The sequence below is a fragment of the Colobus angolensis genome, unplaced genomic scaffold, assembly GCF_000951035.1.
Source record: "Colobus angolensis palliatus isolate OR3802 unplaced genomic scaffold, Cang.pa_1.0 Scaffold49, whole genome shotgun sequence".
NCBI lineage: Eukaryota > Metazoa > Chordata > Mammalia > Primates > Cercopithecidae > Colobus > Colobus angolensis.
The window spans coordinates 2,235,168-2,258,566 of NW_012118376.1; the positions used below are offsets into that span (position 1 = coordinate 2,235,168).

A 23,399-nucleotide genomic window follows, 5' to 3' on the forward strand; every position below is an offset into this window, starting at 1 on the left:
ACATTCAGCTTAATGTGCCTGGCAGTAGGACACTGTTAGAAATGCACCATGATAAAATTGGTATTTAAATGCACTGTAGGTGTTGAAAGTGGAAAGACTAGAGACATGAAATCAATTGAAATCATGGTTCCAAGTCTAGTTGTGCATGAGAATCAACTGGAGAGCTTTATCCCCCAAGTCTTCTGATTCAGTAAGCCTGGGGCAGCCTGAGAATCTGTGGTTTTGCAAAATACCCTCAGGTTATTGTGCTCTGCATCCAGGATATGAGAAGCACTGAGCTGGGAGCCCACTGCCTCATTCCAGGCTTGAGGTCATGAGGCCCTGTAGTACAATCATGGCAACGGGAATAGAAAGGACTATTTAGATTTGAATGACATATTAAAGAGAGAAAAGAAATTGGTGACAATTTAACTATAGGGAATTTAAAAGGGGAAAAGTCTCAAAAATTCCTTCTAAGTTTCTACTCTGATAGAAGAAAAGGTAGCTTGAAATACATTATGGGACTATTGAGTTTGAGTATATGGTAGTTCACTTAACAGTGCATATTCTGTAGGCGGGTGGAACCTGAAGACTGCAGCACAAAGCAAAGGTCAGGACTGGAGATAAGGATTTTAGGGTCACTGGCATAGAGTTGGTGGTTGAAGTCATTAGAGTGGCTATGCTTATCAAGGGGAGCATGTATAGAGAGATAAAAGATGAGTGTTAAGAGTAGAACCTCATATTATACCTATCTACCATTGGGCAGTAAAAGGATTTGAGCCAGGAAAGGAGACAAAGAAGTTAGGCTATTTAGAAGGTGAGATGATTGAACCAGAAGCTTTTGAAAGTTTTACAAGTGGTAACAAAACTATGTAGATCATCTGAACAATGTCCATGAAGTCTTAATGGGATGTTCTACATATAAAATATGAATTTATTGTGAAAAAATGCAATTCGTTAAATACACACACACACACACACACACACACACATATATATATAGACGGAGTCTTACTATGTTGCCTAGGCTGATCTCAAACTCCTGGCCTCAAGCAATTCTCTTGCCTCCACCACTCAAAGCGTTGAGATTACAGGAATGAGCCGCTGTGTCTGGCCAAGAATGCAATTTGATGGTTAACCTTTCTATCAGTTATTCAGTGGTTCTGGTGCAAGGAGTTGAAATGGCAGAGATGTGAAATAACAACACAAGGATCTGATAGGTCTCCTTTAGGGGATAGATGAAGTTCCTACAGAACTACCTACTATGTTTGGTGCTGTCTTTATTGTTCACATATATTAACTTAATCTTTACAGTTGCCTGAAAAGGTAGGTATTATTATGCATATTTTATAGATGAGAACATTCACACTCATAGTGATTAAATAACTCACCCAAGGATATATAATGAGGAAGAGGAATAATTGAGATTCTAACCAAGACTTATTCCAAAGCATGTGTTCTTTCAGACAACTTACCAAAATGTTTCAACTGACCTACCTAGAATGGCAGAAGAGAATGCATTCACGCTCAGGGGGATCAAAAGCAGTCTACTGAAAGTAGGAATTTTTTGAATTCTATGTTTTAAAAATTCATGCAAATTTTGCATTCTATTTCTTACTTTATTTTAATATAAAAATAATGTTTTAAATCATTGAAATTCCCCATCCAAGAAGTACCATGTTTCTCCAGTGTCTGCAGTATGTCCTGGCACACTGCTTGTTCCTCGTGGGAGTACACAGCACTACATCGTAACCACCTTCTAGTGCCTGGTACATAGTAGGCACTCAGTAACGAGTTGGTGAATTAATGTATGAATCAAAGGGCCATAAAAGCGAGCTGCATGTACCTTTTACTGAGAAGGCAACTTTCCATGGACTGACTTCAAATACTTCAAGACATGGATGAAGTTTATATCCTGTGACTTACTCTGTGGTTAGATGAGGCACACTAACGTTATTCTATATTGAGAGATCTGAGTAGTATGTGTAGGGGAGTGCTGTTTTGGTGAGGTTGGCTGTAGAGGGGTCTTAGATGAGCATTAGGTATAGCATGTGGTCTTGCTGGTGGGAGGCAGATTCAGAGAGAAATCAGGAACTATAAAGTGAGACTTCTGAATGTGAGAGGGGCCATCACCACCTGTATGTGGTGATTGAAGTGGAGATTCAGGAAGTCAGCCCGATATTAATGTTAATGATAAAATCACCACAAATACTCATAACTTTCAAATTTCATCAACCTGGAGACTGCTACCATGTTATAGATAAGCATTTATCATTCATTCCTTCAACAAACATGTATTGAACGTGTATAATGTGTCAGGCATAGGGCCAGGGAAGGAGATGTTTATAAAGATAAAATAGATGCGGCGCTTGCTCTTAAGGAACTTACAGTCTATTGCAGGAAATGAGATAAAACGTGTCCCTCATACATGATAAACAGCAATAACCAAGGAATGCACAAATCAAATATTGTAGAATTTCATGGAAGAACTTACTTCTTGGGAGAATCAGGAATTGCATCTGGAGGGGACAGCATTTGAGCTGTGTCTTAAAGGATAAATAGGATTTGGTCACTTTACAGATGTACTAATAATATGTTTACTAGCCTCTTGGCATGAATTACTGTCACCGAGGCCAAAATGATTTTAGAAGGCAAAATTTACCTGTATTTGTTTTTGTTTTGCTGCATGTATGGAATACCCTTTAGTAGTCAAGATGCCTAGCCAATATGATGCTTAGGCCAAGATGTTACATTTTGTCTCTAAATTCTTCTCTTTCTATGACAATTATCATGTCATTTTGTGTTAGAAGGAAAAAGTTTGGACATATGCAATTTTCTGTTGAAGACATCATTAGATAACAGAATTTATTAACAACTACAGTTGAAACAAAGGACACATCGACTGATTGGTAGTTCTCTGCCACCAAATGAAGATATATTATCGGTATTTGTGTTAAATATTCCATTTTAACAGTGCAGATACATATTCATTAGCAGGCAGAATAACCTTAGAGTTGGCACTTTGCAAATGCTTGTTATTTTCACCAAGTCTGTGCAGGTTTTAAAACTTTGCATTACCTTCTGCATGTAATCTCAGAGTCTGTCATTCACATGTAGAAAACTCACCTCTCTATTTAGCCCGTGGTTGGTGAGAGATAGACATTTACAGGGCCCCTCTGCCCTTGAGCTGTTCCATTAGTGCATGGAAAGCACCTTGCAGCCTGTGACAAGCGCAGCAGATCGGCACTAAATCAAAAATCAGTGCCAGCCAGGGATCTAAGCCACCATGAAGGTCACAGCCATCAACTGCATGCCATCTCAATCCAAACAAAACACATTGGATACAGGGGGATTTTCACAACTCACAATAGGTGACAAACATTTCATGTTAGAATAATCCATAGCAGTGAAACTGGGAACTGACCTTTTAAGTACTTTTGAGTATTTAATCAAACTTTGAAAAAGCTGGAAGTAATTTTTGGTAATATTTTACATTTATAAACAAAATATAACAAAATAAAACCTCTATAGCATGTTGTTACTGCATTCAGGATTTCGATGAAAAAATCATTTTTTTGTTTCAAAAGAAAACACATGTTTTTAAGATATAAAATCATCAGAAACATTATATAAACATAGTTTTTATTTGATTTCTTGCTTTGAAAAGTGTGTCATTGACTCACTATGAAGTGAACAATTTGTGCTGTAAACTGCCCAGTTTGGCTTATTCTGAGAATTTATAATTAGCATCTATATTAAATAGGAAATATTTGGTCTTAGACTGACTTTATTTCAAGTTCACTTTCAGCAATCCAATTCAATTTGAAGTTGTTGAATTTGAGCCTATTTATTAATAAGATTTCTGTATTGTCCAATGAAGATTTCTAGTAATAGAAACATTATTTAAATGTTGTAGATGCAATTCCCTTTTTACTTCCCACTTAAAAAAAAAAAAATCAAGGAAGAAAAATGTATCAGAAGTAAATAATGAACTCTCTACTTTATGAATTTTATGAGATTCTGAGAATTAATTATCTAGGTTAATAAGAAGTGTTGGATAGCCAAGCAAAGTAAACTGGATTTTGCTAAATTAACTTGGAAAATTCCTGTGCTTCACAAAATGAAAAACTTATATGCAAAATTATTTTCATAATTGAACTAGCATAGTAGTGATCTGATTGAATTATATCACACTGCTATGGGAGGAGGGGATGAGGCAAAAGCTTAGTTCTACTTTTGATGAAATAACTGAAAAGAGGCTAACATAATACACTTATACATTATTCCTACTAAAAATAGCTTTCGTGAATGATATTCAACAAAACGATGGATACAGAGAACAGAGTAAAAATGAAATACTTGTTACCATCTAATCACATTTGGAGCAACCAAGACTATTTTAAGAATATGCCATTTCAGAAACAAATGCTTCAACCCAGCTCTCTCTACCATTGAGTGAATTCATGGTTAATTTACACTAGCTGGTGAAGAAGTTTCATGAAACTGTGAAAGCAAGGCAATCTAGCAGGAGTGTATGTAATGGAAGAATGCCATCTGCTGGTGAGCCCTATCAAATCCATAATTAGGAAAACCTGAGAACACACACCCTGTAGACAAGGAAGATTCAAAGTTTGAGGAAGCATTTTTAATTCTGAGAAATCTGCCTTCGTTAAGCTGATGCATACCTTTGATATACATTATTCATTTTAAATTAACTTGATTACTAATTTCCTGGAATCACTAGTCAGGAAAACCTTGAAAAGAAATCGGCGCAAAGGGCTTTTTTTTTTTCTTTTTGCCAATTTACAAAGTTTTTATATTCATCATTCATCAGTAGTCAGTCAGTGAGTCTGTTCTATTTAAAAACTCTGGCTTTTCACTTAATGCATCCCATCTGTTTCTGAAATAAATTGCAATAATCCGTGTTTAATTTTAATCAATGTATTACTAAATATGCAAATTATATTAAAAGCCATGGTTTGAAAAAGCTTTCATTTGTAAATATGGTAGCTTAAAACAGGAAGCATATCTAAAAGCCATTTAGCTACAGTAGCCTAACTCTAACACTGTAGCTGATTTATAAAGCAGATCACAAGTTGATCTTTCTCCCACAAGGGGATATGTAAAACTGTTGCATATCAGATTTGTTAACATCTGATGGGCTAGTGCTTACAGTGTAAGAGACTCATACTTCAGCAACCATGTCTTTTACATTTAAATTAAGGTAATCTTATTCCATTCTACATCTTTCTAATTTTTTTATACAATCTAGCATATGAATTTGCGTGATTGGTTTATGAATCACAGTTAAAGCAAATTGAGCAAGCCTTTCAATCAATCTTAAAATTTTAGTGTCTACTTTACTTGTGATTTGCATAATTAATTGTGGAAGGGATCCTTTGGGAGTCTCCCTTTTCCCCCTTTTTCCTTTCCTGCCTTGTGTCTCATACACTGACCAGACAGATTGGGAATGACACTGGAGTTCTTTTAGGCCTGCTAGATGACTTTGTTAGGAATCCAGAAATTATGTGTTGCTTTGTTCTCTCTGATCTGGCTGGACCAAGAGGTAATTCTGAAAATTAGGTCTGTTATCTGCAAAACAATTCAGTAGCATGACTGTGATTGAATTGTGTATACAGTTTACCAAGCAATTACCTTAAAGGAGGATTTCAGAACGCTTTCCTATATACAAGTCATGAGTATGTAGGAATACACACACACACACAAGAACACACACACACACACACATAACAACATTATATATAAAGTTTTATATATAACATTAAATATAATGAAAATATATATAATGCTGACATATAACAAATTACAGATATGTTATGTATATATCAACGTTATATATATAACAACATTATATAAAAATCATGTCCATATATTGAATTCTGTCATCTACTAGTTGTTGTACTGGATTGGGTACTACCTTACCACAAGTATGGTCTAATTAATGCCTTGCTAAAGCAGCTTCAAGAATTTTGCCAGCCTGTTGTTAAACACAGTAATTATTAACAATCAAATTACATAAACATAATTTAAAATTTATATTAATGTAATAACTGCTCAAAAACATCACTTTCTAATTATGGTGCTACATTTTAACATCTATACTCTTAAGATTATTTACATCCATCTTTTGTATCTGTGTGGTACATTTCTCCCCAACTCTACATTTAGTGATATCAAATTGGTAGCTTGAAATTGGCCACAGTGGGGGTATTTACACAACAGAAATTGGCAAATGCTACAAATCAAGTCAAGGCTATTTCCGTCTCTATATAGCTGGCTGTTAACTATTTACCAGTGCACCACTGTCTTTATAATACACACAGAGCAACTCAATACATGTGTCTGTTATTTATTCTTGAGCTCTCCTAAAATAGTAATAACAGCTTTCACAGACCTCTTTACAAGAAGTGAAATGTATATTTGATTCCTTGAGGAATCTTAGCCCACAATTTCTTATTAGCTTTAAAAATTAAGGCTTTTTCCCTTAGTGTAATAGATAATTTGGAAAATACAGAAAAAATATTTTTTAATGACTTTATTATTTTGAAAGGCTAAAAGTAATCACAAATTCATAATTTTCTAAACAATTCGTGTCTTGCATATTGGTTTATCAGACAACTTATTGCTGAGTTTAAGAGACTGCCAAACAATGTGAAGATTAGAAAGTGCTGGAAAATTAGTTTGTGGAATGAACTCACGGCAATAATATAAATAGTAGAAACATGCCAAGGACCATCTTTGTTAGAAATAAACTTATTTCTCTATGCAGAAGACTTATTAATCATACCTCAGGATGTTTAATAGTGTAAACAAATTAAAAACCTCAGCTTGTGATCCAAGGTCATTTTCAAATTGGAAATGACCTCAGCCTGCCCCAAGAGGGCTAATGATGTAAAAATAAGTAGGGCCCAGTCCTCTGGGGACCTCAGCGCAGGTCAGCGAGGCTCTTTTGGTGAATGCACCGATCTGCTCTGCCTCCACAGGCCTTTGTGTAGCCAGACTCCCTGGGAAAGGTGGGCTGTCTGCTGTTGCCTGGCACGTATGCAAGAATTTTCTTTTTCAATTTCCTTTTCTATTTTTCTTAGATTTATACTCATGTACAAGAAAAAGCTGATAAGACACTAAAAATATCACAATGGTAAATTTTCCTTTCCTAAACAGAAAGAGAATTCAAGAGCAATGATTTTTCTTTATAAAAGTTGTTTTTTAAAGTTAAATATTAATTTAAAATATATTAACATTTGAAGAATAGCATTTTAATGATTACTTACATACCTACTACTTAAAAAAAAAAAAAATTGAAGTTCCTTGTGTGTTCATCTCTTCCCTCCCTACTTAAAGGTAATCATTACACTGACGTGGGGTGTTTATTTATTTTATTTATTTATTTATTTTTTTTTCGAGACCGAGTCTCGCTCTGTCGCCCAGGCTGGAGTGCAGTGGCCGGATCTCAGCTCACTGCACGCTCCGCCTCCCGGGTTTATGCCATTCTCCTGCCTCAGCCTCCTGAGTAGCTGGGACTACAGGCGCCCGCCACCGCGTCCGGCTAGTTTTTTGTATTTTTTAGTAGAGACGGGGTTTTACCATGTTAGCCAGGATGGTCTCGATCTCCCGACCTCGTGATCCGCCCGTCTCGGCCTCCCAAAGTGCCAGGATTACAGGCTTGAGCCTCCGCGCCTGGCCGACGTGGGGTGTTTATTTGCTTGTTCTTACTCGCTGTGTTGCCATATTTTTTCTTCTAAACAATATGTTGTTTAATTTTGTATGCTTTTGGCCTTTATATGAAGAGAATCATACCATATACATTCTTTTGTAACTTCATTGCTTCTACTGTAAGTCATTACTTTTAACTCTCACCTAATAGTCCACTGTATGAATTTGCCACAATTTATTCATTCTCCTGTTGGTGAACATTTGGGCTGTTTTCAATTTTTTTCCTAATATGAATAGTGTCACTATACTATGAACATTACCACACATGTATTTTGGTGTACATGTGCAAGAGTTTCTTTAGGTATGTGCCTAGGAGTGGAATTGCATGCCTTCAAATCTACTAAGTAATGCCAAATTGCTTTTTCAAAGCGATTATACTGATTTCTACTGCCACTAGCAGTGTACAAGTGTTCTAGTGGCTCATGCTAACACTTAATATTGTCAGAATTTTTAATTTTTGCAAGCTTTGCAGATGTGAAATGTCAACTTACTATGAGCATCTTTTATCTTTTTATACTTTTGGCTACTTCTGCCTCCTCTTAAAATGTTTGCTCAAGTCTTCTGTCCATTCTCTATTGGATTGTGTTTCTCTGGTGATTTATAGTAGATCTTTGTATATTCTGGGTACAATTTTGGGGGGTCATACAAGTCACTTCTCCCAGAGTGTGGTTTACTTATTTATTCTCTTTTTTTTTTTTTTTTTTGTAAACAGAAGTTTTTAACTTTAATATACTGGAGTTAAATTTATCACTTTTTCTTTATGGTTAGTACTTTCTGTGCTATGTCAAGTAAATATTTCATTACCTTGAGATCATAAAGATACTCTTCAATTTTGTATTTTAAAAGTTTCATACTTTTGCTTTTAATATAACTCCTAATCCACAAGGAAATTTTTGTTTATGTGTGTAAAAGGGATCTATAATAAAGAATCTAATTCCATTTTTGATGTTTGACTACCAACAGCTTTCAGGCTCCACCCCTCGCCATTTCCCTCTTGCCCAGCATCTGGCAAAGCTGATTCCCCTCCCTTGATGCCAAAGAAAAGTTCAAATCATCCCTCATACCAGCCCCATCACTGACCACATTAAAAATCAAAGACCCTTGTCCCTCCCTCCCTCAAGCCATTTAGAACTGGCTTGGGTGCCTGTCCTGTTCTGACCAGAAAGCCTCATCGTGTGTAACAAACTTTTAAAATACCTTCTTGTTGTATATGTGGTATCAACAATCTTGACATCTGAACCAGTTTTGGATGGGGGCATTGAGCTCACTTTTCATGGGGCAACCACAAAAATAAGACCCAGAATATATAACCACAAAAATAAGACCCAATTTCACTTTTCCCCCTACATGAATAACCAACTATCTTAGTGATATTAAATTAAAAACTGCACGAACAATACAAAAATTAGCTGGGTGTGGTGGCACGCGCTTGTAATCCCAGCTACTCGGGAGCTACAAATAGGAGAATTGCTTGAACCCAGGAGGCAGAGGTTGCAGTGAGCCGAGATCACGCTACTGCACTCCGGCCTGCGCAATAGAGGGAGACTCCACCTCAAAACAAACAAAAAGTCAGTCGGGTGCAGCGGCTCACGCGTGTAATCCCAGCACTTTGGGAGGCCAAGGCGGGTGGATCACTTGAGGTCAGGAGTTCTAGACCAGCCTGGCCAACATGGTGAAACCCCATCTCTACTAAAAATACAAAAATTAGCTGGGCGTGGTGGCACAGGCCTGTAATCCCAGCTATTTCGACAGGCTGAGGCAGGAGAATTGCTTGAACCCGGAAGGCAGAGGTTGCAGCGAGTCGAGATCGCACCACTGCACTCCAGCCTGGCCACAGAGAGAGACTCCATCTCAAAATGGAAAAAAAAAAAAAGCCCATCTTTTCCCCATCACCTTTGTTAAAAATCAAACCTGTTTCTGGGTTCTGGGTTCTCTATTTTCTCCTGTTGGTTTTTTTTGCTATTTCTGTGCAAATGCCACTATCTTAATTGCTCCAGCTTTATAAAACACCTGTTATCTGGTAAGGCAAGTCTCTTCCTTCTGTTTTTCTTCTTTAGTAGTGTTTAATTCTTGGCCCTTTTCTTTCCATATGAATTTTAGAATCAGCTTGTTAGTTTCCACAAAGAAACCTTGTTAGGATTTTGATTCAAATAGCATTGAATCTTTACATCTTTATGATTTTGTCTTCCAATCCAGGATTACAAAATTTATACTCCATTTATTTAGTCTTTTTATCTCTTTCAAAAAAATTTTATAATTTCTTCATAAGGATCTTACCCATTGTTTGTTAGATTCATTTCTAGGCACTTTATATTTTTGGATGCTGTTGTAATATCTTTTTTAAAGATAATTACGGCTAGGCGGGGTGACTTATGCCCGTAATCCCAGCACTTTGGGAGGCTGAGGCAGGAGGATCTCTTGAGCTCAGGAGTTCAGGACCAGCCTGGACAACATAGTGAGACCTTGCCTCTGCTGAAAACCAAAACAATTAGCTGGATGTGGTGGTGTGCACCTGTAGTCCCAGCTTCTTGGGAGACTGAGGTGGGAGGCTCACTTGAGCCAAGGAAGTTGAGGCTGCAGTGAGCCATGATCGTACCACTGCCCTTCAGCCTGTGTGACAACGTAAGACCCTGTCTTAATAAATAAATTAATTAAATAAATAAAAGATAATTGTAGATTAATATGCAGTTTAAGATACAACGCAGAAAGATCCTTTGTATACTTTGCCCAGTTTCCTCCAATGGTAATCTTTTTCAAAATAATAGCATAATATTACAACCAGAAAATTAATACAATTCACTGATGTTATTTAGATTTTTCCAATTTGAATTGTACGAGTATGTGTGTTAAGTTCTATACACTTGTATTTTTTTGTTTTTTTTTTTGAAACAGGGTCTTGTTCTGGCAACCACTAATCGGTCCTCCATTTCTAAAATTTGGCACTCCCAAAATTTTATTTGCATGGAATAATGTAGTGTGTAACTTTTTAGGATTATAAAGTTACATACTATATTATTGTACTCAACAGAATTCTCTAGAGACATCCAAGTCATATGTATCAACAGATATTCATTTTTATTGCTTAGTAGAATTCCATGCTGTGCATATATCACAATTTCTTTAACCATTCATCTGTTGACTTCCAGTTTTTAACAATAACAAATAAAGCTGCTATAACCCTTAATATTTGGATTTTTATGTTAAAATAACTTTCATTCCTGTGGCATAAATGTCCAGGAGTGCAGTTATTGGGTTGTATGGTAGTTGCAAGTTTAACATTTTAAACAACTGTTAAACTCTTTTCCAGAGTGGCTCACCATTTTACATTCCCACCAGTTATGTATGAGGGAGCCAGTTTCTCTGCATCCTTGCCAGCATTTGGTGGTGTTATTTTTTAAAATCTTAGTCATAGGGGTATCTCATTGTAGTTTTAATTTAAAGTTTCCTAATGGCTTATGATATTGAATACCTTTTCATGTGCTTATTTTTATCCTCTTTGGTAAAATGTCTGTTTATGTATTTTATTCATTTAATAGATTATTTTTTACTGTTGAGTTCTGAGAGTTCTTTACATATTCTAGAATCTAAAATATGTAAGTTCTTTGCTAGATATTTGGTGCTATGATTTGAAAGATGGCATTCCCTCCAAAATTCATGTGTTGAAACTCAATCCCCATTGTGATGGTATTAAGAGGTGGGGTCTTTTTGAGAAGTGAATAAGTCAGGGGGACTCTCCTCTCATGAATGAATTAGTGCCTAGCTGGAGGGAACTAGCTTAGGCCCTTTTTGCCCTTTACACCCCTTCAGCTATTTGAGGACATAGCATTTGTCCCCTCAGGAGGATGCAGCAACAGGGCTCCATCTTGGTTGAAAGTGGAGATGGGCGCCTCACCAGATACCAAATACTGGTGATTAAATCTTGGAATTCCCATCCTCCAGAACTGCGAAAAATAAATGTCTGTTCTTTATAAATTACCCAGTTTGAGGTATTTTGTTATAGCAGTACAAAAGGACTAAGGCATATGACTTGCAAATATTTTTTCCTGGTGTGTAGTTTTCCTTTTCATCCTCTTTATGTAGCTTTCACAGAACAAACATTTCCAATTTCAGTGAGGTCTAATTCATCAGTTTTTCTTTTTTATGGATCATGCTGCTGTTGGTGTCAAGTCTGACAACTACTGGCTCAGCCCCAGAACCTGACAACTTTCTGTTATGTGTTTTGCTGAAAGTCTTACAGGTTTATATTTTACATTGAAGTCTGTGATCCAATTTGAGCTCATTTTTAAAATATAAAGCATGAAATTTAGGTCTAGGGCTTTTTTTTCCCCCCATGTGGATATGCAATTGTTCCAGCATCATTTGTTGAAAAGGTTATTCCTCCTCCTTTAAATTGGTTTTGCGCCTTTGTCAAAAGTCAGTGTAGCAGACTGTGTGAATCTATTTCTGGGTCTCCTGTGCTGCTCGGTTGATTCATGTGTCTACCCCTCTGCCCACACCACACTCTCTTGATTACAGTAATTATACAGCCGGGTTTCATATGGGTAGAGTAGTTTCTCCCATTTCTTTGTCTTTCTTCTTTGTCAAGATTGCTTTAGCTATTCAGGGCCTGTGCCTTTTCATATATATTTTAGCATAAGCTTGCCTAGGTCTATGAAAAAAATATTGCTAAGATTTTGATAGGAATTACACTAAACTATAGACAAATTTGGGGAGAATTGACAGTTTTACTAAACTGAATCTTCCCGTTCATAAACATGATATATCTCTTCATTTATTTAAGCCTTCTTTGACTTTCACAAAATCAGCATTTTGTAATTTGTAGCATATAGATCTAGTGCATGTTAAGTAAATGCATAAGTATTTCATTTTCCTTGGAGTGATTGTAAATTGCCCTGTGTTTTTAATGTCAGTCTCTGCATGTTCACTGTTACTGTAATTGATTTTTATGTGTCTTTATATTTATTTAAATTACTAACATACTTAGATTGATTTTGACAATTTTATTTAGTGGTTTGTATTTGCCCTACCTTTTCTATGGTCTTTCTTGTCCTCCCCTACATCAATTGCATTGTTTTTTCTCATTCAATTTTTTTCCCTGCTAGTTAGGAGATTTTATTTTATCATATTTTTTGAGACAGAGTCTTGCTCTGTTGCCCAGGCTGGAGTGCAGTGGCATGATCTCAGCTCACTGCAACCTCTGCCTCCCCAGTTCAAGCAATTCTCATGCCTCCAGCCTCCCGAATAGCTGGGATTACAGGCTCATGCCACCACGCCCAGCTAACTTTTGTATTTTTAGTAGAGAAGGGGTTTCACCATGTTGGCCAGGCTGGTCTCAAACTCCTGACCTCAGGTGATCCACCCACCTCGGCCACATAAAGTGCTGGGACTGTATACAGGCGTGAGCCACCATGCCCACCTTTATTTTTTTATTTTTTGAGGCAGAGTCTCACTCTGTCACCCAGGCTGGAGTACAGTGGTGTGATCTCAGCTCACTTCAGCCTCTGCCTCCTGGGTTCAAGTGATTCTCATGCCTCAGCCTCCCGAGTAACTGGGATTACAGGTGAGCACCACCACGCTAGGCTAATTCTTGTGTTTGTAGTAGTGACAGGGTTTCGCCATGTTGGCTGGCTGACCTCAAACTCCTGACCTCAGGTGATCTTCCTGCCTCAGCCTCCCAAAGTACTGGGATTACAGGCATGAGCCACCACATCCAGCTAGTAAGGAAATTTTATGCTATATTATTTTCACTTTGTTAATCATTCTAAAATTAGCTTTCGAATATCATTTATCAAAATCTAACATTAATTAATATGTTTGCCCCCTTCTTAAACATATAAAATCCTTAGGACATTTTATTTTATTCTTTCTTTCTGAAATTTTATTTCATAATTTCAAATTTTATTCTCAATTCACAGGGTACTGTGCAGAATTGTTATGTGAATACGTAGTATGATGCTGAGGCTTGGGGTGCAAATAATCCTGTCACCCAGGTAGTGAGCATAGTACTCAACAGGAAGCTTTTTAGCCCTTGCTCCCCTCTCTCTCTCCTTCCTCTAGGAGGCCCCAGTGTCTATTGTTCCTGTTTTTATGTCATGTGTACCCAGTGCTTAGCTCCCACTTATAAGTAAGTAAGAACCTGTGGTATTTGGTTTTCTTTTCTTACGTTAATTTGCTTAGGATAATGGCCTCCAGCTACATCAATGTTTCCGCAAAGGACATGACTGTATTCTTTTTTATGGCTGCATAGTATTCCATGGTATACATGTACTACATTTTCTTTATTCAGTCCAACATTGATGGGCATCTAGATTGATTCCATGTCTTTGCTATTGCGAATAGTGCTGTGATGAACATATGAGTACATGTGTCTTTTTGGTAGAATGATTTATTAGTCTTTGGTTATATAATCCAATAATGGGATTTCTGGGTCAAATGGCAGTTCTGTTTTCAGTTTTATGTGAAATCTCCAAACTGCTTTCCACAGTGACTAAACTAATTTACATTCCCACCAACTGTGTATAAACATTCTCTTTTCTCCACAGCCTTGCCAGCATCTGTTAATTTTTGACTTTTTAATAATAGCCATTTTGACTAGTGTCAGATGGTATCTTGTAATGGATTTGATTTGCATTTCTCTGTTGAGCATTTTCCCATATGTTTGTTGGCCACTTTTTAATCTTCTTTTGGGAAGTGTCTGTTCATGTCTTTTGCCTATCTTTTAAAGGTAATGTTTGTTTTTTTGCTGGTTGAATTGTTTAAGTTACTTATAAATTCTGGATATTAGACCTTTGTTGGATGAATAGTTTGCAAATATTTTCTCCCATTTTGTAGGTTGTCTGTTAAATCTGTTGATCATTTCTTTTGCTGTGCAGAAACTATTTAGTTTAACTAGATCACACCTGTCAATTTTTGTTCATGCTCCAATTACTTTTGAGAATTTAGTCACAAATTCTTTCCCAAGGCCGATGTCCAGAATTGTATTTCTTAGATTTTTCTTTGAGGATTCTTGTAAATAGAGGTCTTAGATTTAAGTCTTTAATCCACCTTGAGTTAATTTTTGGATATGGTGAAATGTCGAGGTCCTTTTGTTTCCTTCTGGTGATGGATAGCCAGCTGTCTCAGCACCATTTGTTGAATATAGTCCTTTATCCATTGTTTATTTTTGTCAACTTTTTTGAATATCAGATGGTTTCAGGTGTGCAGCTTTTTTTCTGGGTTTTCTATTCTGTTTCATTGGTCTATGTGTCTGTTTTTGTACCAGTACCATGCTGTTTGGTTACTGTAGCCTTATTAGAATAATTTGAAGTTGGGTAATTTGATGCCTCCTGCTTCGCTCTTTTTGCTTAGGATTGCTATGGCTATTTAATTTCAGAAGTTTTTTCTAATTCTGTGAAAAATGACATTGGTAGCTTGACAGGAATAGTGTTGAATTTGTAGATTGCTTTGGGCTATGTCCATTTTAATAATATTGATTCTTCCAATCCATGAGCATAGAATGTTTTTTCATTTGTTCATGTCATCTATGATTTCTTTCAGCAGCATTTTGTAGTTCTCCTCATAGGGATCTTTCACCTCCTTAACTGGATGTGTACCTAGGGTTTTTTTTTTTTCTTTTTTTTTTGAGACGGAGTCTCGCCCTGTCATCCAGGCTGGAGTGCAGTGGCACGATCTGGCCTCACTGCAAGCCCTGCCTCCTGGGTTCACCCATTCTCCTGCCTCAGCCTCCCCAGTAGCTGGGACTACAGGCGCCCACCACCACGCTAATTTTTTGTATTTTTTAAAGGTGGGGTTTCACTGTGTTAGTCAGGATGGTCTCGATTTCCTGACCTCATGATCCACCCACCTTGGCCTCCCAAAGTGCTGGAATTACAGGCATGAGCCACCACACCCGGTCCCTAGGTTTGTTTGTGGTGTTTGTTTGTTTTTTTTTTTGGAGGGGCTATTGTAAAATGGAATTACATTCTTGATTTGGCTCTCAGCTTGAATGCTATTGTTGTATAGAAATACTATTGATTTTTGTACATTGATTTTGTATCCTGAAACTCTACAGAGGTCATTTATCAGTTTTAGGAGCCTTTTGGTAGAGTCTTTAGGGTTTTTCTAGGTATACAATCATATCATCAGTGAAGAAAGATAATTTGGCTTATTCTTTTTCTTTTTCTTTTTAATTTCCATTGGTTATTGGAGAACAGGTAATATTTGTTACATGAGTAAGTTCCTTAGTGGTGATTTGTGAGATTTTGGTGCACCAATCACCTGAGCAGTATACACCCCACCCTATTTGTAGTCTTTTATCCCTCACTTCCTTCCCCCCTTTCCCCGAGTCCCCAAAGTCCATTGTGTCATTCTTATGCCTTTGCATCCTCATAGCTTAGCTCCCGCTATAAATGAGAACATACAATGTTTGGTTTTCCATTCCTGAGTTACTTCACTTAGAATAATAGCCTCCAATCTCATCCAGGTCACTGCAAATGCCATTAATTCATTCCTTTTTATGGCTTAGTAGTATTCCATCATATATATACATATACCACTTTTTTTTTTTATCCACTCATTGATTGATGGGCATTTGGGTTGGTTCCACGATTTTGCAATTGTGAATTGTGCTGCTATAAACATGTGTGTGCAAGTATGTTTCCCATAATTCCTCTGGATAGACATCCAGTAGCAGAATTGCTGGATCAAATGGTAGTTCTACTTTTAGTTCTTTAAGGAATTTCCACACTGTTTTCCATAGTGGTTGTACTAGTTTACATTCCCACCAGTGGCGTAGAAATGTTCCCTGTTCACCACATCCACACCAACATCTACTATTTTTTGATTTTTTTATTATGGCCATTCTAGCAGGAGTAAGACGATATCACATTGTGGTTTTGATTTGCATCTCCCTGATCGTTAGTGATGTCAAGCATTTTTTCATGTTTGTTGGCCATTTGTGTATCTTCTTTTGAGGATTGTCTATTCATGTCCTTAGCTCACTTTTTGATGAGATTGTTTTTTCTTACTGATTTGTTGAATTCATTGTAGATTCTGGATATTAGTCCTTTGTCAGATGTATAGATTGTGAAGATTTCTTCCCACTCTGTGGGTTGTCTATTTACTCTGCCAACTGTTCCTTTTGCTGTGCAAAAGTGCTTTAGTTTAATTAAGTCCCAACTATTTATCTTTGTTTTTATTGTATTTGCTTTTGGGTTCTTGGTCATGAAATCCTTGGCTAAGCCAATATCTAGAAGAGTTTTTCCAATGTTATCTTCTAGAATTTTTATAGTTTCAGGTCTTAGATTTAAGTTCTTAATACCTCTTGAGTTGATTTTTGTATAAGGTGAGATGAGGATCCAGTTTCATTCTCCTACATGTAGCTAATCAATTATCCCAGCATCATTTGTTGAAAAGGGTGTCCTTTCCCCACTTCATGTTTTTGTTTGCTTTGTCGAAGATCAGTTGGCTGTAAGTGTTTGGGTTTATTTCTAGGTTCTCTATCCTGTTCCATTGGTCTATGTGCCTATTTTTACACCAGTACCATGCTGTTTTGGTGACTATGGACTTATAGTATAGTTTGAAATCAGGTAATGTGATGCCTCCAGATTTGTTCCTTTTGTTTAGCCTTGCTTTGGCTATGAGGGCTCTCTTTTGGTTCCATATGAATTTTAGGATTGTTTTTTCTAATTCTGTGAGGAATGGTGGTGGTATTTTTATGGGAATTGCACTGAATTTGTAGATTGCTTTTGGCAGTATGGTCATTTTCATAGTATTGATTCTACCCATCCATGAGCATGGAATGTGTTTCCATTTGTTTGTGGCATCTATGATTTCTTTCAGCAGTGTTTTGTAGTTTTCCTTGTAGAGATCTTTCACCTCCCTGATTAGGTATATTCCTAAGTGGTTTTTTTTTTTTTTTTCCCCTTTTTTTCAGCTATTGCAAAAGGGGTTGAGTTCTTGATTTGATTCTCAGCTTGGTCACCATTGGTGTATAGAAGAGCTACTGATTTGTGTACAGTAATTTGTATCTGGAAACCTTGCTGAATCCTTTTATCAGTTCTAGGAGCTTTCTGGAGGAGTCTCTAGGGTTTTCTACATAAATGGTCATATCATCAGCAAACAGCGATAGCTTGACTTCCTCTTTACTGATTTGGATGCCCTTTATTTTTTTCTCTTGTCTGATTGCTCTGGCTAGGACTTCCAGTACTATGATGAAGAAGAGTAGTGAGAGTGGGCTTCCCTGTCTTGTTCCAGTTCTCAGAGGGAATGCTTTCAACTTTTGCCCATTCGGTATTATGTTGGCTATGGGTCTGTCATAGATGACTTTTATTATATTGAGGTATGATCCTTGTATGCCGATTTTGCTGAGAGTTTTAATCATAAAGAGATGCTGATTTTGTTGAATACTTTTTCTGCATCTATTGAGATGATCATGTGATTTTTGATTTTAATTCTGTTTATGTGGTGTATCACATTTATTGACTTGTGTATGTTAAACCATCCCTGCATCATTGGTATGAAACCCACTTGATCATGGTGGATTATCTTTTTGATATGTTGTTGGATTCGGTTAGCTAGTATTTTAGCATCTATGTGCATCAGGGCTTCTGGTCTGTAGTTTTCACTTTTGTTTATGTCCATTCCTGGTTTTGGTATTAGGGTGATACTGGCTTCATAGAATGATTTAGGGAGAGATCCCTCTTTCTTTATCTTGTGGAATAGTGTCAATATGATTGGTACCAAATCTTCTTTGAATGTCTGGTAGAATTTTGCTGTGAATCCATCTGGTCCTGGACTTTTTTTGTTGGTAATTTTAAAATTACCATTTCAGTCTCACTGCTTGTTATTGGTCTGTTCAGTGTATCCAATTCTTCCTGATTTACATTAAGCTAAGAGAGTTGTATCTTTCTAAGAATTTATCCATCTTTTCTAGGTTTTCTAGTTTATGTGTGTAAAAGTGTTCATAGTAGTCTTGAGTCATCTTTTGCATTTCTGTGGCGTCAGTTGTAATATCTCCTATTTCATTTCTTACTGAACTTATTTGGATTTTCTCTCTTCTTTTCTTGGTTAATCTTGCTAATGGTCTGTCAATTTTATTTATCATTTCAAAGAACCAGCTTTTTGTTTAATTTATCTTTTTTTTTTTTTCAGGCTTCATTCACTTTATTTTTCTTATATAAAAACCCTATGTTGTAGCCATAGCTGGAGTTTGGGTCCTCTGCACGGAGACTCTAGCGTGGGTCTTGACGAGGTGGTCAGTGAATTCCTTATAGGGAGACTTGGTGAATACAGTCTCCTTCTAGAGGTCAGGGGTCAAGTAGCTTTAGGTCTGAGATGGCATCAAAGGTGGCCTTGCCTAAGTTGCCCAGGGTGGCAATGCAGCCCCTGGCTGAGGTGTAGTAGTCATCAATACCAGGCATCAGCAGCAGCTTCTTGGGCTCAGGGGCCGAGATGATGCCAGTGCCCCTGGGCACAGGGATAAAGTCACCAGCACAGAGCTGCAGCGGCCTGTCACCTTGCAAGGGATGGCATGGGGCTTTCCAGTCTTGTTCCCCTAGTAGCCTATGTGCACAGGGACAATGGAGTGCTTGGCCAAGATCACGGCCCCAAGGATGGCAGTGGCCACCTTCTTGGAGCACTTGACACCCAGACCATCGTGGCCACTGTAGTCCCTGATGGCAACAAATGCTTTGAACCTGGTGCTCTGGCCAGCATGGGTGTGCTTCTGCACTGGCATAACCTTCAAAACCTCATCCTTGAGAGAGGCCTCCAGGAGAAAAGTCAATGATCTCAGAGTCCTTGATGGGCAGGGAGAAGGCATAGCTCCCCAGGGATTTCATCTTCATGTCCTTGACCAGACGGCCCAGCTTGGTGACGGGCATCCACTCCTTGTCCTCACCTTGCCTCCTCAAGCTCCGTGGCTGCGACCCTGGTCCTGGATGCTACTGCCAAAGCCTCCCAGGAAACCACCGCGGTTACCTATCCCAGGGCCCCTGGGGCCTCCAGCCCCGCCTGCCCCTGCATTGCATCTGCGTCATCCGCCATTTGGTGTTTTCTTGAAGAAGCTGATTTATCTCTTGTATTTTTTAAAAAATTTCATTTAGTTCTGCTTTGATCTTGGTTATTTCCTTTCTTCTGCTGCATTTGGGTTTGGTTTGTTCTTGTTTCTCTAGTTCCTTGAGGTGTGACCTTAGATTGTCTGTTTGTGCTCTTTCAGACTTTTTGATGTAGGCATTTAGGGCTATGCACTTTCCTCTTAGCACTGCCTTTGCTGTGTCCCAGAGGTTTTGATAGGTTTTGTCACTATTGTCGTTCAGTTTGAAGAACTTTTAAATTTCCATTTTGATTTCATTTTTCACCCAGTGATCATTCAGGAGCAGGTTATTTAATTTCCATGATTTTGCATGGTTTTGAAGGTTCTTTTTGGAGTTGATTTCCAGTTTTATTCCACTGTGGTCTGAGAGATTGCTTGTTACAATTTCGATTTTCTAAATCATATTTGTGGCGTATCATATGGTCTATCCTGGAGAAAGTTCCATGCGCTGTTGAATAGAATGTATATTCTGCAGTTGTTGGATGGAATGTTCTGTATATATCTGTTAAGTCAATTTGTTCCAAGGTATAGTTTAAATCCATCGTTTCTTTGTTGACTTTCTGTCTTGATGACCTGTCTAGTGCTGTCAGTGGAGTATCAAAGTCTCCCACTATTATTGTGTTGCTGTCTATCTCATTTCTTAGGTTTATTAACAATTATTTTATAAGTTTGGGAACTCCAGTGTTAGGTGCATATATATTTAGGATTGTGATGTTTTCCTGTTGGACAAGCCTTTTATTGTTATATAATATCTCTCTGCCTTTTTTAACTGCTATTGCTTTAAAGTTTGATACGTCTGATGTAAGAACAGCTACCCCTACTTGCTTTCGTTGTCCCTTTGCCTGAAATGTCTTTTTATACCCCTTTACCTTAAGTTTGTGTGAGTCCTTATGTGTTAAGTGAGTCTCTTGAAGTCAGGAGATGGTTGGTGACTTCTTATCCATTTTGCCATTCTGTATCTTTTAAGTGGAGCATTTAGGCCATGTACATACAATGTTAGTATTGAGATGTGAGGTACCATTCCATTAATTGTGCTATTCATTGCCTGTATACCTTGATTTTTTGTTTTTGTTTTTTAAATTGTAGTTTTGTTTTATAGGTCCTATGAGATTTATGCTTTAAAGAAGTTCTGTTTTGATGTGTTTCCAGGATTTGTTTCAAGATTTAGAGCTCCTTTTAGCAGTTCTTGTAGTGGTGGCCTGGTAGTGGCAAATTCTCTCAGCATTTGTCTGAAAAAGACTATCTTTCCTTCACTTACAAAGTTTAATTTTACTGGGTACAAAATTCTTGACTGTTGTTTTGTTTGAGGAGGCTGAAGATAGAGCCCCAGTCCTGTTTAGCTTTCGGGGTTTCTGCTGAGAAATGTGCTGTTAATCTGATATGTTTTTCTGTATGAGTTACCTGGTGCTTTTATCTCACAGCTCTTTTTTTTTTTTTGAGACGGAGTCTCGCTCTGTCGCCCAGGCTGGAGTGCAGTGGCACCATCTCTGCTCACTGCAAGCTCCGCCTCCTGGGTTTACGCCATTCTTCTGCCTCAGCCTCCCCTGTAGCTGGGACTACAGGTGCCCACCACCTCGCCCGGCTAGTTTTTTTTTTTGTATTTTTTAGTAGAGACAGGGTTTCACCATGTAGGCCAGGATGGGCTCGATCTCCTGACCTCGTGATCCGCCCGTCTCGGCCTCCCAAAGTGCTGGGATTACAGGCTTGAGCCACCGCGCCCGGCCATCTCACAGCTCTTAAGATTTTTTTCTTCATCTTAACTTTAGCTAATCTGATGTCAGTGTGCCTAGGTGATGATCTTTTTGTGATCAATTTCCCAGGTGTTCTTTGTACTTCTTGTATTTGGATGTCTAGGTCTCTAGCAAGGCAAGGAAAGCTTTCCTCAATTATTCTCCCAAATATGTTTTCCAAACTTTTAGAATTCTCTTCTTCCTCAGGGACACCAATAATTCTTTGGTTCGGTCGTTTAACGTAATCCCAGACTTCTTGGAGGCATTTTCTTATTCATTTTTCTTTGTCTTTGTTGGATTGGGTTAATTCAAAGACCTTCTCTTCAAGCTTTGAGTTTCCTTCTTTCACTTGTTGAATTCTATTGCTGAGACTTTCCAGAGCATTTTGCAATTCTCTAAGTGTGTCCATTGTTTCCTGAAGTTTTGATTTTTATTTATTTATGCTATCTATTTCCTTGAATATTTCTCCCTTCACTCGTATCGTTTTTCAAATTTCGTTACATTGGACTTTGCCTTTTTCTGGTGCCTCCCTGATTAGCTTAGTAACTAACCTCCTAAATTCTTTTCCGGTTAAATCAGGGATTTCTTCTTAGCTGAATGGATCCATTGCTGGTGAGCTAGTGTGATTTTTTAGAGGTGTTAAAGAACCTTGTTTTGTCATATTACCAGAGTTAGTTTTCTAGTTCCTTCTCATTTGGGTAGCCTCTGTCAGAGGGAAGGTCTAGGGCTGAATACTGTTACTCAGATTCTTTTGTCCCATGGGGTGTTCCCTTGATGTAGTACTCTCCCCCTTTTCCTAAGGATGTGGCTTCCTGAGAGCCCAGATGTAGTGATTGTTATCTCTCTTCTGGATCTCGCCACCCAGCAAGTCTACCAGGCTTTGGGCTGGTAGTGGGGGTTGTCTGCACAGAGTACTGTGATGTGAACTGTCTGTGGGTCTCTCAGCCATGGATATCAGCACAGTATTTTGGATGTCTCCTGAGTCCTGCAAAAGCAATCCACTTCCTTCAGGGGTCTGTGGGTCCTCTCAGATTTCCTGATTCATTCCTGCAGTCATTCTGGAGCAAAAATTCATGATGCGAGATTCACATGCTGCTCTTTCCATCCGAGTTGGAGCTGAAATCTAGTCCTGCCTCCCATCTGCCAATGACTTCTTTTTTCTATTTAGACGTCTTTTATTTATTTCTCTTGTCTGATTGCTCTGGCTAGGACTTCTAGTACTATGTTGAATCTTAGAACATTTTTAATTCTAATGATACCACTCCTGGCTTACATGCTCTGTCTTATATGTTATTATGTTATTGTTATATAATATAATTTTATCATTTTTGTTTAACTTCACAAAACTGTATCATTTTTATTTTATAAGAATCAGTGTTTTGTTTTCATTCTATCACATACCTACATTTTTTTCTTTTTATAGCATTTTTTATCCCTTTTTTCATTTCCAACTTTTAAGTTCAGGGATACATGTGCAGGATGTTCATGTTTGTTACATAGGTAAACATGTGCCATAGTGGTTTGCTGTACAAATCATCCCATCACCTAGGTATTAAGCCCAGCATCCATTAGCCATTTTTCCTGATGCTCTCCCTCCTCCCACCCTCTACCCTCCAATAGGCCTCAGTGTGTGTTGTTCTTCTCTCCCTTGTATCCATGTTTTCTCATCATTCACCTCCCACTTATAAGTGAGAACATGTGGTATTTGGTTTTCTGTTCCTGTGTCAGTTTGCTGAGGATAATGGCTTCCAGCTCCATCCATGTCCCTGAAAAGGACATGATTTTGTTCTTTTTTATGACTGCATAGTATTCCATGGTGTAAATGTACCACATTTTCTTTTTCTTTTTTTTTTTTTTTATTATACTTTAAGTTCTAGGGTACA

The 23,399-nt window shown here is 37.8% G+C and overlaps 1 pseudogene; it reads right to left on the reverse strand.

Annotated features, from left to right (window-relative positions):
• Positions 1-18,877: 18,877 nt before the first annotated feature.
• LOC105524103 lies at positions 18,878-19,737 on the reverse strand (annotated as a pseudogene).
• Between the last annotated feature and the right edge of the window lie 3,662 nt (positions 19,738-23,399).